A 14,257-nucleotide genomic window follows, 5' to 3' on the forward strand; every position below is an offset into this window, starting at 1 on the left:
CAAGAATGAGTTAAGAAAAGGTAAGTACAATATTGCATTAAGAGTTCTGAAACTTACTTTGTCTAAGTGCTTTCTGCTTCCTCTTTCCCCTCAGGTGGTTTCCAGTGGATTCCTGATGCATGACGATGATGTTAAATTTCACAAACACATATCTGGAATCAAAGTGGAAAGAATTTATTTTATATAGCTCCTCAGCCGTATTGTTTCCATTGTATCTAGTAGTGAACGCTCAACTCTCCTATGGACGAAACTCTATGCAGTTTCAAAGAGTGTAGAGGTTGCTAGCTGGAACATGATCATATTATGCCAGTGTTTAGTCAGCCTGTTTGGGGGCCAAATTAATAGTGTCATTTAAAGCCCTAAACATTTGGGGTCAGGTTTCCTGAAGGATCATCTCCTCTGGAACTTATTTTACCTACATGGACCTTCAGAGGCTATTCTTCGGGGATCTCTCTACCAAATGACTTATGATGGGAGTTTACTAGAGACATGACATTTTCTGGGCTGGCACCCTGGTTATGGAATGCCCTTCCCAAAGACGCTTCCCTGAAGTCTATGTTGCAACATTTTGGTGCTGCATTAATAATAATAATAATAATAATAATAATAATAATAATAATAATAATAATAATTTTTTATTTATACCCCGCCCTCCCCAGCCAAGGTCGGGCTCAGAGTGGCTTACAAGCAATAATAAAAACAAGATGAATGATTACAACTTAAAAACAAAAACAAAATACAACATTAAAATAATGGAACATTAAAATATTAAAATGTAGCCTCATCGCAGGAGGAGAAGGAAAAGAAAAAAGAAAGAGAGGGAGGGAGGGAATCAAACTGGCTCCAAGCCAAAGGCCAGGCGGAACAACTCTGTCTTACAGGCCCTGCGGAAAGAAATCAGATCCTGCAGGGCCCTGGTCTCATGAGGCAGAGCGTTCCACCAGGCCGGAGCCAGAGTTGAAAAGGCCCTGGCTCTGGTTGAAGCCAATCTAACTTCCTTAGGGCCTGGGACCACTAGGGTGTTGTTATTTATGGACCTTGAGGCTCTCCGTGGGGCATACCAGGAGAGGCGGTCCCGTGGGTACGAGGGTCCTAGGCCGTGAAGGGCTTTAAAGGTCAAAAGCAGCACCTTAAATCTGACCCTGTACTCCACCGGGAGGCAGTGCAGCTTGAAAAGCACTGGGTGAATATGCTCCCATGGCAGAGACCCCGTGAGGAGCCTCACTGCAGCATTCTGTACCCGCTGGAGTTTCTGGGACAGCTTCAAGGGCAGCCTCGCGTAGAGCAAATTACAGTAGTCAAGCCTGGAGATGACCGTCGCATGGATCACTGTGGCCAGGTCGGGGCGGATTACAATCTTCACACCCACCCACACATCCATAGCATTTCAATCTTAAAAACCTTTTAGTCAGTAATCCTAAATTCACTGACCCCAACCCCAATTCATGCACCCCCATGTGCAGATTTGTCATTTTAATGATTTACAGACTCTTTGGATTTTTTCCCCCAGTGAAGGGCACTGCTATGAACTCTGTTCTATGGACATTTCCTTCTGCTGAATTCATTTTACTTATGGTTGCATAAGTATATTATATTCATTTTTTAAAAAAACTTTTGGCGTCCAAAGCAATGAACTATAAATATACTAAAAGTGGTACCACATGTGGTGGGGTGGAATCTCCAGCATCACTTCTCCTTACATGGGTGGGGCAGTGGCAGGGCCAGAGTTGCGCAGATACACTGGTGTTCCTAACTTGTTGCCTCCCTGCCCAGGCCCTGTCCATGTAGAGTAATGTCAGGAAGATGGTTCTTCCTCACCATACACACCATTACTGATCAGAAATACCTTTTATTATACGTGTGAAAGTGCTTACTTTGGTTTGCACTCCTTCATTTTTTATTAAATATTGCTCTAGCATTTAATTTTTATGAATCTAAATTCTCCAGCATACCTAAGGGGTAAGCTGTTTGAAACTGAGCTTGAAAATCCATACCCCAACTAGATTGGTGAGTTCATGACCATAGAGAGCTTAAACCTATTATTCATATTCAACATCCAACACATTAGCAGCAATGGCCAAAGTTGACATCACATCAAGAGTTCATGTTGTCCGCTGTTTTTCTTTAAAACTTTAAGAACAATGCAATATCATGGCCCTATTTGCACACATCTGGCTTGTTTGTGGGGTAAAATATGCAGCGTATAGGTGGACAACCTGTGGCATTCCCATGATCCCTGATCATTAGCCACATTGGCTTGTGCTGATGGTAGTTGGAATCCAGTAACATCTGAAGGGCCATAGATTCCCCATGCCTGGTATAGGAGATCCCTGCATTGACGCCTTTGTGCAACTGGGAACCTTGACAACACAGGATTCCCAGTCCCAAAGAGGCAACTGCATTCAGCTGAATATGGTTGGAGCTCCCTTCAGACCTTTGCACTCAGTGCATGAAGGTGTCCTTTTGGAATTGGGTTTTGCAGGCAGGGTTTCTGCACACAATGCCACAGCAATCTTCACATATTCACTTTGAATGCCTGAAAAGAGCTTATGTCTGCATCAGATCCATTTTCTTAACCCAGTAGCACACATCTCTGTTGCAACTGTTATTTAGCTCAGCCGAACCTGAACTAACTGCACAGTGAACTGGGTGAATAAACGTGTGTCTCTAAATTGACTGGGTCTGCTATTAGTTGTTCATGAATTCTTCTCCTATGGGAGTTTATAGAATGTGCAGAGACCAAAAATGTCATACTTAGAAAAATCTTTGAGCACACAAGTTTAAATTTGCCTCTCGTGATAATTGTTATATGGTATTGGGGAAAACTGAAATATGTTAAGGGCCCACTGAATGAATTATTAAATCCACTTGAACTTTCAAATTATTGACTATCATGAGAGAATGGATTCATATAATGGAATTGGCTGTAATGAAATTCATAATATAAGCAATTAGAATGGATAAAAAATTGATTCTTTCTTCTAACATGTATTCTCCTTTGACATCACTTTCACTATTTTTGATATCTTCAATGGGATCACTAAATGCTCTGTTCAAGATGTGACTGGCATCAGTGAAAAGGAAACAAAAGCAATCAATTTTCTGATAGAGACTGCAGTGCAGAAGGGGGGGGGGGAACCCAAGCTTTTCTAGAAAAATACACATTACTTATGAGTTTCACAAGGATGGAGCCAGACTTTGCTTCCTGAAGATAGAAAGGCACATGATATAGCAGAGGAATTATTCTGGCAAAATGCTGAAGGGGGTGGTTTTCATGATTTACCAACTCCCTGCAGCTCCCTATACCTCCCATCTGTTCTAGGAGGTCGGGGGACCCTCCAAAATAGTATGAAATAGTATGAAGTATGACATAGTATGAAGTATAAAAGGTGGTACTGGGAGCTTCAGGGAGGAGGTGATATTTCCTCCCTCCCTTTCTATCAGTGGAGGTGCCCATGTGGAATTCTGCCCATATGATATAGACAATAGCAGGTCCAAACTCTAGATTGATTGATTGATTGAATGAATGAATGAATGCCTGTCATTTCCTCTATGGAGCTTAGTGTGTTGGGCATGGAGATTACCCATTTTTAGGATAGTCTACAAGTAACAGGCCCACAGTTGCCCACTGAGCCTCATACTAAGCAGAGACTGAAACCTGGGCCTTCCTGGTTGAAACTCCCAACACACACCAACACCACCTCACATGGGTGTTATTCACAAAAGAGCAGTGTGTGTCTGAGCTATAGAATACATTGAAAGACCAAGGTGACTTCAAACTGATTGTGTTACACATCTAATAGTAAATAAAATCTACTTTAGCCATCAAAATGTCTTGAGCCAGCACCAGTACGGACAAATTGAACTGTATGCACCATAACTGCTACATATAAATTAGAGTTGGCAGTGGCAAACACCAGGAGCAGCTTGCTTCGTGAAGCATAGCTACAGCAACCCCCCCCATCAGTATCACTGCCGCATACTAGGAAAGGGGGACAAGGTTGGGGCTGCACACAGACTGCCATATAAGCTATGTTAGCGCACCTGCACACCCCAACCACACCACTGTCTCACCCCTCACTTTAAGTGACAGTGATGCTGTGGCTGGGAGGCTATTGCCACGGTTCCATACCCCCCTCTCCAAGCAGGTGGACTGCTCCTTGCAAATACTGTGTAATACGAAGTGCAGGATACATGTTAGAGTAAGAAAGCACAAGAGAATCTAGCCAGCTGCAACTCCCTGCTGAACAGGTTTTCCCACCTGCTTATAATAAGGATGGACAGATCAGCCTATTTCTGGCCCATGACGCTTGTCTCACCCCAGTTCCACATTCATCTGCTCCTGCCATCATTAAATCATCATTTATTTATTTATTTGGGTGAGTGAAAGATGGGACCTTTTTGTTGTTGTTAAGGCAGTCCTTGGAGAACTGCACTTCAAAATTTGGAGAGGTGCAAAATCTGAAGGATAGCTATGTTCCGATCTGCATATTAGTCTGGGAGATACAGTTCAGATCTGTTAGCTCCAGAACATGCACAGACTGAATAGTTTAAAAACAAATTTCAAAATAACTTATCTCCGCACCTTATACAAACACCAGTGTGCAAATGACAAATAGATTTGTTATGTAAGGGTCAAAAGGAATCTGAATATAGACATATCATACTAGACTAAACACATCTAAGACTAAAGCCCTCTTCAAACATTCAGTAATTTTATTATTATTATTATTATTATTATTATTATTATTATTATTATTATTATTACCCCACCCATCCGTCTGGGTTTCCCCAGCCACTCTGGGTGGCTCCCAACAGATTAAAAACAGAATAAAACATCAGACATTAAAAACTTCCCTAAACAGGGCTGCCTTCAGATGTCAGTAAACATGTGAAGGGAACCATGAGGAAGACTGTCTACAGCCCTGTTACTATTCCAAGGCAATCATCTGAAGCAAAGAGCATCCTGTAACCATTGAGACTTCTTGTACATCTTAGAACTCCAGGAAAATCGATTGAAAAATAGTGGAGACTTCCTGCAAAAAGTCACCCTCCACAAAGAATAGTGATGGAGGCAGAATTAAATGCTTGTCCCTACCCTGCCTTATCAGTTGCTTGTCAACTATGCTGCTCCAAAGGATTAATACTGAGTTGTTAATATAAGGAAGAATTGGCTCTGCAATTTAGCCTGAAGTGAAATTGGATGGGGAACACTTGGGGATGGAAACACTCTGAAAAGATTTCAGAAACAAGAGGGGTCCCCACTCCATCCCAGACACAGTTTTAAAAGCAACATTTTTACAGCTTTAAATGGGCTTATAAAAATCATGAATGGTGTGAAGAAAATGGGACAGAGATAAATGTTTCTTCCTCTCTTTATAAGACTAGAACTTGGCGTCACTCAATGAAATTGTTTGGCAGTACACCCAAGAGAAATTTCAGTTCAAGTAGGGTCCAAATCAAAACTGGAAATTCCTCCTCTGGCCAAATGTTCAAGAAATTTTGACAATAGCCAAAAGACACCTGGAAAGGTCAAGCAATATTTCAGGGAGGAGAGAGTGGGTCATCAGACACCCTTATTAAAGGTGTCAGGAAATAATATTTTTGTATTTTCTTATAATAAAATTTATAGGCAATTCTTACTTGAAACTCAAGGGAAGTGCACCTGCTTTATTTCAAAGCAATGAATTTTATACATAAGGCAAATATACATTTTGGTTCACTCATGACTTCAGAAAGTGCCAATTTGATAAGATTCCCCTTTGAATGTGAACTGAACTAAATTTCTTGTCCATCTCTAGCTGAGTATGAGTAGTGGAGAGAGACCAAAACTACAAGTGTCAGTTCAGATGACACGCAGAGCCAAATCTTGGGTTAGTATGGCAGAGAGAAGAAACATCATGGTGCAGCTGTAGCAGCACATCCGAATGCCTCCATTTGCCCCAGCTGGAACAAAACATGTCTCTCCCGCATCGGTTACAGCAGGCACTGTAAACCTTCCAGCAGTTTATCTTCACCCCCCAAAGGCACACTCCTCCATTGTCTCCCAAGACAGAGAAATGACAAGAACAACAATAACAGTACCTGCTTGCTTTTCTACGCTATAATCCTATACCCTTTTACATAGGAGAAGCTTCATTGAAATTAGAGGGACTTACTTCAGAGTGGACATGCACAGGATTGCATCATAAGGCTTTAATCCTATATCCATCTACTTGGAAGTAACCCTGTTACATTCAGTTGTGTTTCTGATATAAGACTGATCCATTATAATCTATCAACATCAGGAATAACAAATTATCTCAGATATACATGTGATTTGATTGAGCTCAAATATTCCTCTCTGCATACAGACAGAAACAGTTATCTCCTCTGTGTTTCCTGTATTTTCTTGTAATATGTAGTTCTGCCCTATGGAAATGCCAAGCAACCATTCAGAAAATCAAAGAGCCATAATGTAATGAGCCAAGAATTTTTAAGACACTAAGCCTGGAGCTACTTCATTTTATAATATATAAACAAATGTCTCAAAGTCAACTTTTCAGTTAACATGTAATCACACTTCTAAATGTGTGTCTTTATGCATATTACAGCTAATTCAAGCAAACTGAAAATTAATTAGGTTTTAATAGTACATCAGCCAAACATCTTATAATTATATCTATAAAGCCATTAGATGGGCAGAAAGAACAGTTAAAAGGGCAGAACAAGCTGGCCACATATCACTGCTGAATAGTAAGCAAACCACAATAATCAAAGCTGTAGCTTTTACAGTTTAAGAGGACCCTTTTACAACTTGGAAGGGGACTTGATAGAGATTTACAAAATTATGAATGGTAATGAAGAAATCTGACAGATATTTTCTTCTTTTCTCATAATAGAACTTGCGACCCCCCCCCCCTATGAAAGTGATTTTCAATAAATTCTACACTGACAAATAAAGAGACAATGTAGCCATGTCACCCTCTTGTCACAAGGCTCCAGCAAACAGCCTGATTATTCATCATTCTATCTTGAGTTCATGTCAGTTTTGCATGTGTTTAATCATAACTCCATTCAGTCCCATTTTTACAATGATCTGTGGGGTGGTTTTTTTTAAGCAGATGGAAATTTGTATTTAAATATTTGAGCACAAAACACTTATTTAAACACTTATTTTATCTCAATGTACTCATTTCTAAATGTACTTTACCCTTAAATTCATTTCCCCCTTCTTCTACATTTTAATACATTTTTTTCAAGGCAATAGCTGTATTTCAAAATCTGGAGAAGTGCGAAATCCAAAGGATAATTGTCTTCCAATATCTGTATTAGTTCAGGAGGTGCAAATTGAGTCACTTAAAAATGCAGACCAAACAAAATTAAGGGCTGTAGTGCTGCGATAAAGTACACATTTTGCATGAAGAGGTTCCCAGATTCAGTTTATGGTATCTCAAGGTAGTGCTGCCTGAAATTCTATACAGAGCTGCTGCCAGTCAATGTAGACAATACAGCGCTAGATGGACCAGCAGGTATAAGACAACTTCTTAAGTCCTCCTACAGCGTGACTGGAAGCTCCCCATCTAAAGCAAATGAAGGTGGCAGCATGACCATGGAAAGAAGGAACTCAAAAGACACACAATTCCTGGGAAAAGAGCCCTTTGAAAACAGTGGGGCATACCTCAGAGTGACCATGCCAGGCTAATTGCTTAATAACACCATTATATTATTAAGATAAGGTTGAGTTTCTTTAATTAGCAAAATTATGGTAAAATCCTGGACTGCCTGGTGCGTATATATGTCTGAATGCTTCCCTATGGGGGGAAGAAAGCTCATTCATCTACCAGGTGAATATCAGTAAGAAAGTGAGGTTGGCTCCCTCTCCTGACATGTTAGTTTACTATGGACCTGCGGGACAGCTCAGTCAGTAGAACAAGAGATTCTTACTCTCAGGGTTGTGGGTTCCAATCCCATGTTGGGGGGAAATATTCCTGCATTGCAGGCAGCTGAACTAGTTGATCCTCGTGGTCCCTTCCAAGTCTGCAATTCAATGAATCTATGCAAAATAAATGTATCAAAGAGGGGTGGGGATAAACACATAGCCCTCTGCAGCCTAAAGTGGTATGGTATAGGAAAAGAGCCTAAAATGGTAGGATATAGGAACAGATTTTGGATCTGCAGTTTCTGTGGCGAAGTCTACTTTTCAATACCATTCAATTATATATATACCTGTTCACACCTCTTGGTTTCATTTCCTGTATTGCGGGAGAAAAGTGCTGAACAAAGTTTTGTTTTCCATCCCACTTAAAGCTCAGAAGGTCAAAATCATTTATTGAAAGCATTCCCACATCTGAGTTAGACTATCTACAGGTTCTCATTAACACAACTAAAATATAAATCTCACTGTGTCTTGACACCTCATTGCAAAAATGCAAATCAAAGCAAGGGATCTCAGTCCTATTTAAGAGAAGCTTCAGTGTAGCTAAGGGAAAAACACTTGGCCACTGTCTTGAACACAAGGAAGGATCTAGACAAAAACTGTAATCCTATCCTCACTTATGTGCAAGTAAGCTCTATTGACCTCAATGAGATTCACTTCTAGATTGGATTGTGCTGATTAAGTTAGTCATGCCTTATTTAGTTCCACTGAAACCAAGGAGACAACTAAGTCATGTCTAACTTAAGCCTCCTTGATTTCAATGAGGCTAAAGCATGACTAACTTAGTCTGGATTCAGCCCTATGTCTTTGTTCAGACCATTCCTTTTGCTGTACCAGCTATTTAGGGATAGTACTTAATATTTTCTCTGCTAGGTGTATGTCAGCACAGTCTTGTGTGAATATTAGGGGCACATTGACTTTTCCACAGAAAAGAGGGAAAAGCTTAATTTTCTGCTTCAGGAAACTGAATTCTTGGGGTAAAAGGCTATCAAATACCAACCTCCTGGGCATATAAGAGAAAAGAAACATATGTAGCAAGCTTTGATAACTAGCCTCTTTGTGGTGCAAGACAAAGACAATGGGAAGTCATTGAGAGAGAAACAAATATTGTAATTTTTTTGATTAAGTTTCCAACATACTATTTCAGCAAAGTCATTATTTTTTTGGACAGTTTTGAAAAACAAGAAGGAAGTGGCTGCTCAATCAGGCATCTTTAAAATTATTAACAGTGACGGAAGTCATAGATTCATAGTTGGAATGTGACCCAAAGGTCATCTAGTCCAACAACTCTTGTTGTTGCAGGAAGCCCACTATAGCAGGGGTGGTGGACTGTTATCTCGTGAGCCAAGGGAACTCCAAAGCATAAGGCAAGGAATGTGCCCCCCACCAAAAAAATTTAAGTCTCCTCAGTCTGTTGCAATGTTGCCTGTATGCTGCGCTTATAATTGTACCGTATTTTTAGAAAGTTGTTTCAGAATGTATGAAGCAGTGAGACTTCACCACTTCTTTTGGGAGACATTTTCTATGTTCTGAAAAGATTCTGTTTCAGTTCATCAATCCTCAGACTGTCACTAAGAGCAATGGAGCAGGAAGGCAAGAAATCTTCCTTCTTTATCCAGGAATGATATAGAGAAATACAGTTACCTCTCTGAAATTTGATAGGGCCAAGGATGTGAGAACACCCACTCCTCTTACAAGTTGCATGAGTCTTATCAAAATGTGATTTGTTTCCCACAAAATTCCTTGGATATTCCCTGAGGGGCCTCCAAATTTAACATGAAAATGTGCTTTAAGCAAACTTCATGACAGCTCTTTTTGCTATTACTCTTGTAACGGGGCAGATAGCTGTCATGAAAGGCATAGGAGAGAGCCTTGTGACCCACTGGCTTGCAAGCATTTAAATCAGAATGCAGTGGATATCACAAAAAATAAGCAAACCATTAAACGGATTCATGACTCATGTTTCCACTTTTCACACATTTATGTTTCAAGTAGAACTCATACAAAAATGATAGTCAGTGTAACCCACTCACTCAGCTGCTTATTATCACTGGCTGTAACATCCAAAGTTGTTCTCAGTCCTTTTTAGATATCATAGCCTGTGAATATGTGAGCATAAAGGTATCCCTTGCCAGTTCCACACTTCCTGTAACTGCTATGTTCTTGGGAGACTCCTGGCATTTCATTTGTCTAGGAAAAAGGGCCTTCATTAAATTTGTCAGTAGATGGCATTTGGGTTAACGAATTATGAGTGCATAGGTTCAGGGATCACTTCTTCAGAAATCTTTTCATGTCTCAAATTAACTTTTTAAATGTTAAAACATTCATTGCAGATCAAGCCCCCCCCCCTTTGAACAGCAAGTGCCGCAACTATTCAAGACAACACACCAAAGCCTTGTTAAAATGACTGAAGTTCAAGAATAGAGCACAGGTAGGAAACTCAGGAGCCAAATATGGCCCTCCAGCTCTCTCAGTTTGGCCCTCAGGACTTTCCCCAGTTTTGCATCTAGTCCTGCCCATCAGTTGTATACACCCCCATCATGGAATTTAGCCCTTGGAATCAAGAGGGTTATCCAGCCTTTGCATATAGCATACTGAATTTCCTGTTCATCCTCCTCCAAATTTCTCTGACCTATGGCTTGGAGCTGTTTATCTTCTTGCTGCTCATTTCTCCTTTGGTACAACACTCTCTATTGGATAAGAGACTATATAATATGTAGTTATTCAAAACCCACCTTTCATTCTACGTTCAAATACTAGGTTATAATTTTATCTGTGTCTTTGGAAGATTTTAGATCACATAGGAAATATATACCCCAATCTCAACCAAAGTATAAACAAACTAAAATGCATGTGGTAATCACATTAAAATGCAAAGTCTAGAACTCTTTCATTTAATATCCAGGATGTATGTACAGTAGCCACAGATTAGATACAGAATTCCTTCCAATAGTTTTCTGTTTTCATAGATAGGGGATCAATAATTAATAGCACTAACCATCATTCGTCATCTGCAAGAAACCTTGTAGACTCAAGTTCTATGAAAGAAACAAAGCATCTCTAGCAGAGGTTTCTCAGCACTACTTATGTTGTGAGCAAAGTATACGGAGGCGGAAAGGACTAACAGTTCTTCTTCTTTTCTTCTCTGTATAAATGCAGTACTGCTAGCAAGACATCAAGTTATTCAGTCACCATCTGCAGATTGTCTATTCATTAATCCCCATGACCTTCAGGAGATTCCAGTGAGGCAAATGGAAATACACTCATTTACATCAACCGTCCTCAAGCAGGCTCCGTGAGTTACACATAAATAATGTTTTTTCTCTTCTGAAGATGCGGAAGAGTCTTTTTGACTAGGAATGGGCAAATCTGTCAACTTCAGGTTCTCTCAACCTCTTACTTTTCTGATCTTAAATTCAGTACTGTACATTCCCAAATCTGCTTGATTAGTATTATTTTTTAAAAGCCCTCATGAAATCCCGCCAGTATTTTGATGGGATTTTTTCCTAATATACACATCCTAGTATCCAATTTAGCCTTATATACAAATTTTTGCAAAGCAATTACCCCTAAAACAAGGCATTATTGCAAATTATTTTCAGTAATATATGCTGGTTTCTGCTTTCTTCACTGTGCAGCAAAATGCTTGTCACAAGACAATTGTTTACATTCCACAGTCAGCGTTACTGTTGGGTTCCCACAGGAAATGGGAGACTGGATGTGACGTACACTGGTTTCCTGTTTTTCACTGTTCTCTCGGTGTTCTTTGTTTCCGAGAGGAGTTGCTTCTCTGCTCTCACAGAGGCAGGATGCATGTTTGTATTCTCTCAGCATAGAGTGTAAATAAAGTTAAGAATGTAGCACATACTGCTTATCCTTCTGCTGTGTGGACTACTCTGCTTGGCTCAAGATAAGACGAGCCTGTATCAGCTTCAGATGGGCCAAAGCTGGTCAAAATCGCACAGTACAGTGGTACCTCGCAAAACCGGCTAGACGAAAGGGTTTTCCGTTTTGGAGGCGCTTCGCAAAACGAATTTCCCTATGGGCTTCCTTCGCAAGACGAAAGCCCATAGGGAAATCTCCGGGACAGCGGGGAAGCGCAGTGCTTCTTCCCCACTGTCCTCGGACCTCCTCCGAAGGCTGGCGGTGGGAGGAGGGCTCTCCGCCCCACCGCCAGCCTTCGGAAGGCTGCTCCGAAGGCTGGCGGCGGGAGGAGGGCTCTCCGCCCCACTGCCAGCCTTCGGAAGGCTGCTCCGAAGGCTGGTGGTGGGGCGGAAAGACCTTCTCCCCGCGCCAGCCTTCGGAAGGCTGCTCCGAAGGCTGGCGGCGGGAGGAGGGCTCTCCGCCCCACCGCCAGCCTTCGGAAGGCTGCCCGAAGGCTGGCGGTGGGGCGGAAAGACCTTCTCCCCGCGCCAGCCTTCGGAAGGCTGCTCCGAAGGCTGGCGGTGGGGCGGAAAGACCTTCTCCCCGCGCCAACCTTCGGAAGGCTCCTCCGAAGGCTGGCGGCGGGAGGAGGGCTCTCCGCCCCACCGCCAGCCTTCGGAAGGCTGCCCGAAGGCTGGCGGTGGGGCGGAAAGACCTTCTCCCTGCGCCAGCCTTTGGAAGGCTCCTCCGAAGGCTGGCGGTGGGGCGGAAAGAACTTCTCCCCACGCCAGCCTTCGGATGGCTGTCCTGAAGACTTGCGGTGGGAGGAGGGTTTTCCTTCCCACCGCCAACATTCAGAATGCTGTTCTGAATGTTGGCGGTGGGGAGGAAAAACCCTCCTCCCACCGCAAGCCCCGGGAACAGAGGAGAAGTGCTGCGCCCCTTCCCCTCTGTTCCCGTACCTGTCCTGAAGGCTTGCGGTGGGGAGAAAAGCCCTTCTCCGCACCGCCAGCCTGGCAAGCGGTTTCCATAGGAACGCATTAATTGATTTTCAATGCATTCCTATGGGAAACCGTGCTTCGCAAGACGAAAAACTCGCAAGAAGAAAAAACTTGCGGAACGAATTAATTTCGTCTTGCGAGGCACCACTGTATATGCATTTTTATGGACACTACTTCAGCATATGCATTTCTGGACGCATTATTTGACTGGAAATCTGTGCTGCAAAATTTGGAGAAGTGTGGATTTTGAAGGATGACTGCATTTTGGTTCTCATATTGTTTCAGAAAGTGCAAATTAGGTAGGTTTCCCTTTTAATGTAAACTGTACTGAATTTCTCCCGCATCCCTATTCCTTACTAGAGCATTCTGAAATCCCAAAGAAGCCATTTCTAAATTTTTCACCAAGGCTGCAAGCTGAATAATGGTTTTTATTTTTACAGAGGTTCTGCTTGAGAGACAATGCAAACATTGTCGGCAACTACATTTGACAGTACATAGGTAAGTTCTATTAGTTTGCTTGTGTCTGTGACAATGTGAATAATCAGGGTGAGTTTAATGGCACAGCAGCAGTAGCAACAACAACAACAACAACAACAACAACAACAACAACAACAACAACAACAACAACAACTACAGAAAAGAGGCAATAATAAAAGAATGAAAGCTGAATGTCACAAAAAGAAACAACTCCCCTTACAGGATGACTGATTGCTGAAGAGGAAGAGTAGGCATGAACTGAAAGCCAAGGACTATTACTGGGGAGTGGGGAGAGGAACAGTTAACTGGATGCATAAATCTCTCTCTCTCTCACTCTCTCTCCAAGGAGATCATCCTTGTTAGAAACCTATTTTCAAACTGAAGGGAAGTTTCACGTGGGGCACAGCTGGACTCTATCCTAAGTAATGGGGGGGGGGAGGAGACTTGGTTGGTTTTTTCCAGTGATTGGCAGAGGAATCCAAATGATTGGAATGGTGTTGGTGTGGATTGGGTGGAAGTGACCCACCCCCTGTTGACATCTTCCTATGGAGTGATGCCAGTGCGACTCCACCAGCAAGAAGTTTCCCTTTTCAACCACCAAACAGGTGAATGGGTGGAAGTTATCGCTGGCAGCAACCAGTGGGGAGCATTCCGCAGCCTGCCCCATCTTTGGTCACAGCCAGCACTCTTGGCAAGACTGTTGATGTGATGGTGGCCTTGCTGCTCTATTAAGTACTTTCACCAGCTCCAAATGGTATGGCCAGTGATCAGGGATGGTGTGGTTGTAGTCCAGCAATATTTGGAGGGCCACAGGGTGGATGGAAGGGTGGAGGGAATCTTTATTTATTAAATGTGACCAATTACACAGAACTGGGAGGCACACCTAACACCGCAAAAGACAGGAATAAAAGGATGCTAGACTAGAAAGCTGCTCTGAAACTTAGCAAAATGAATTTTGATAGGGACAAAGTTCTCCATTTTGCCCCCTCCCCTGTAA

The 14,257-nt window shown here is 42.1% G+C and overlaps 1 protein-coding gene across 8 annotated transcripts in view; it reads right to left on the reverse strand.

Annotated features, from left to right (window-relative positions):
* Nucleotides 1-14,257, reverse strand: part of LOC308585315 (uncharacterized protein) — a 472,994-nt gene that overhangs the window by 70,400 nt on the left and 388,337 nt on the right. For all 8 annotated transcript variants that reach the window (XR_014007225.1, XR_014007226.1, XR_014007227.1 and 5 more), the window contains one exon: nucleotides 58-152. The gene's annotated coding sequence lies outside the window, so the exon portion shown is untranslated. The remainder of the gene's footprint in view (nucleotides 1-57; nucleotides 153-14,257) is intronic.

The sequence above is a fragment of the Podarcis bocagei genome (genome assembly GCF_964188305.1).
Source record: "Podarcis bocagei genome assembly, chromosome: 4".
In the NCBI taxonomy this organism is placed as follows: domain Eukaryota; kingdom Metazoa; phylum Chordata; class Lepidosauria; order Squamata; family Lacertidae; genus Podarcis; species Podarcis bocagei.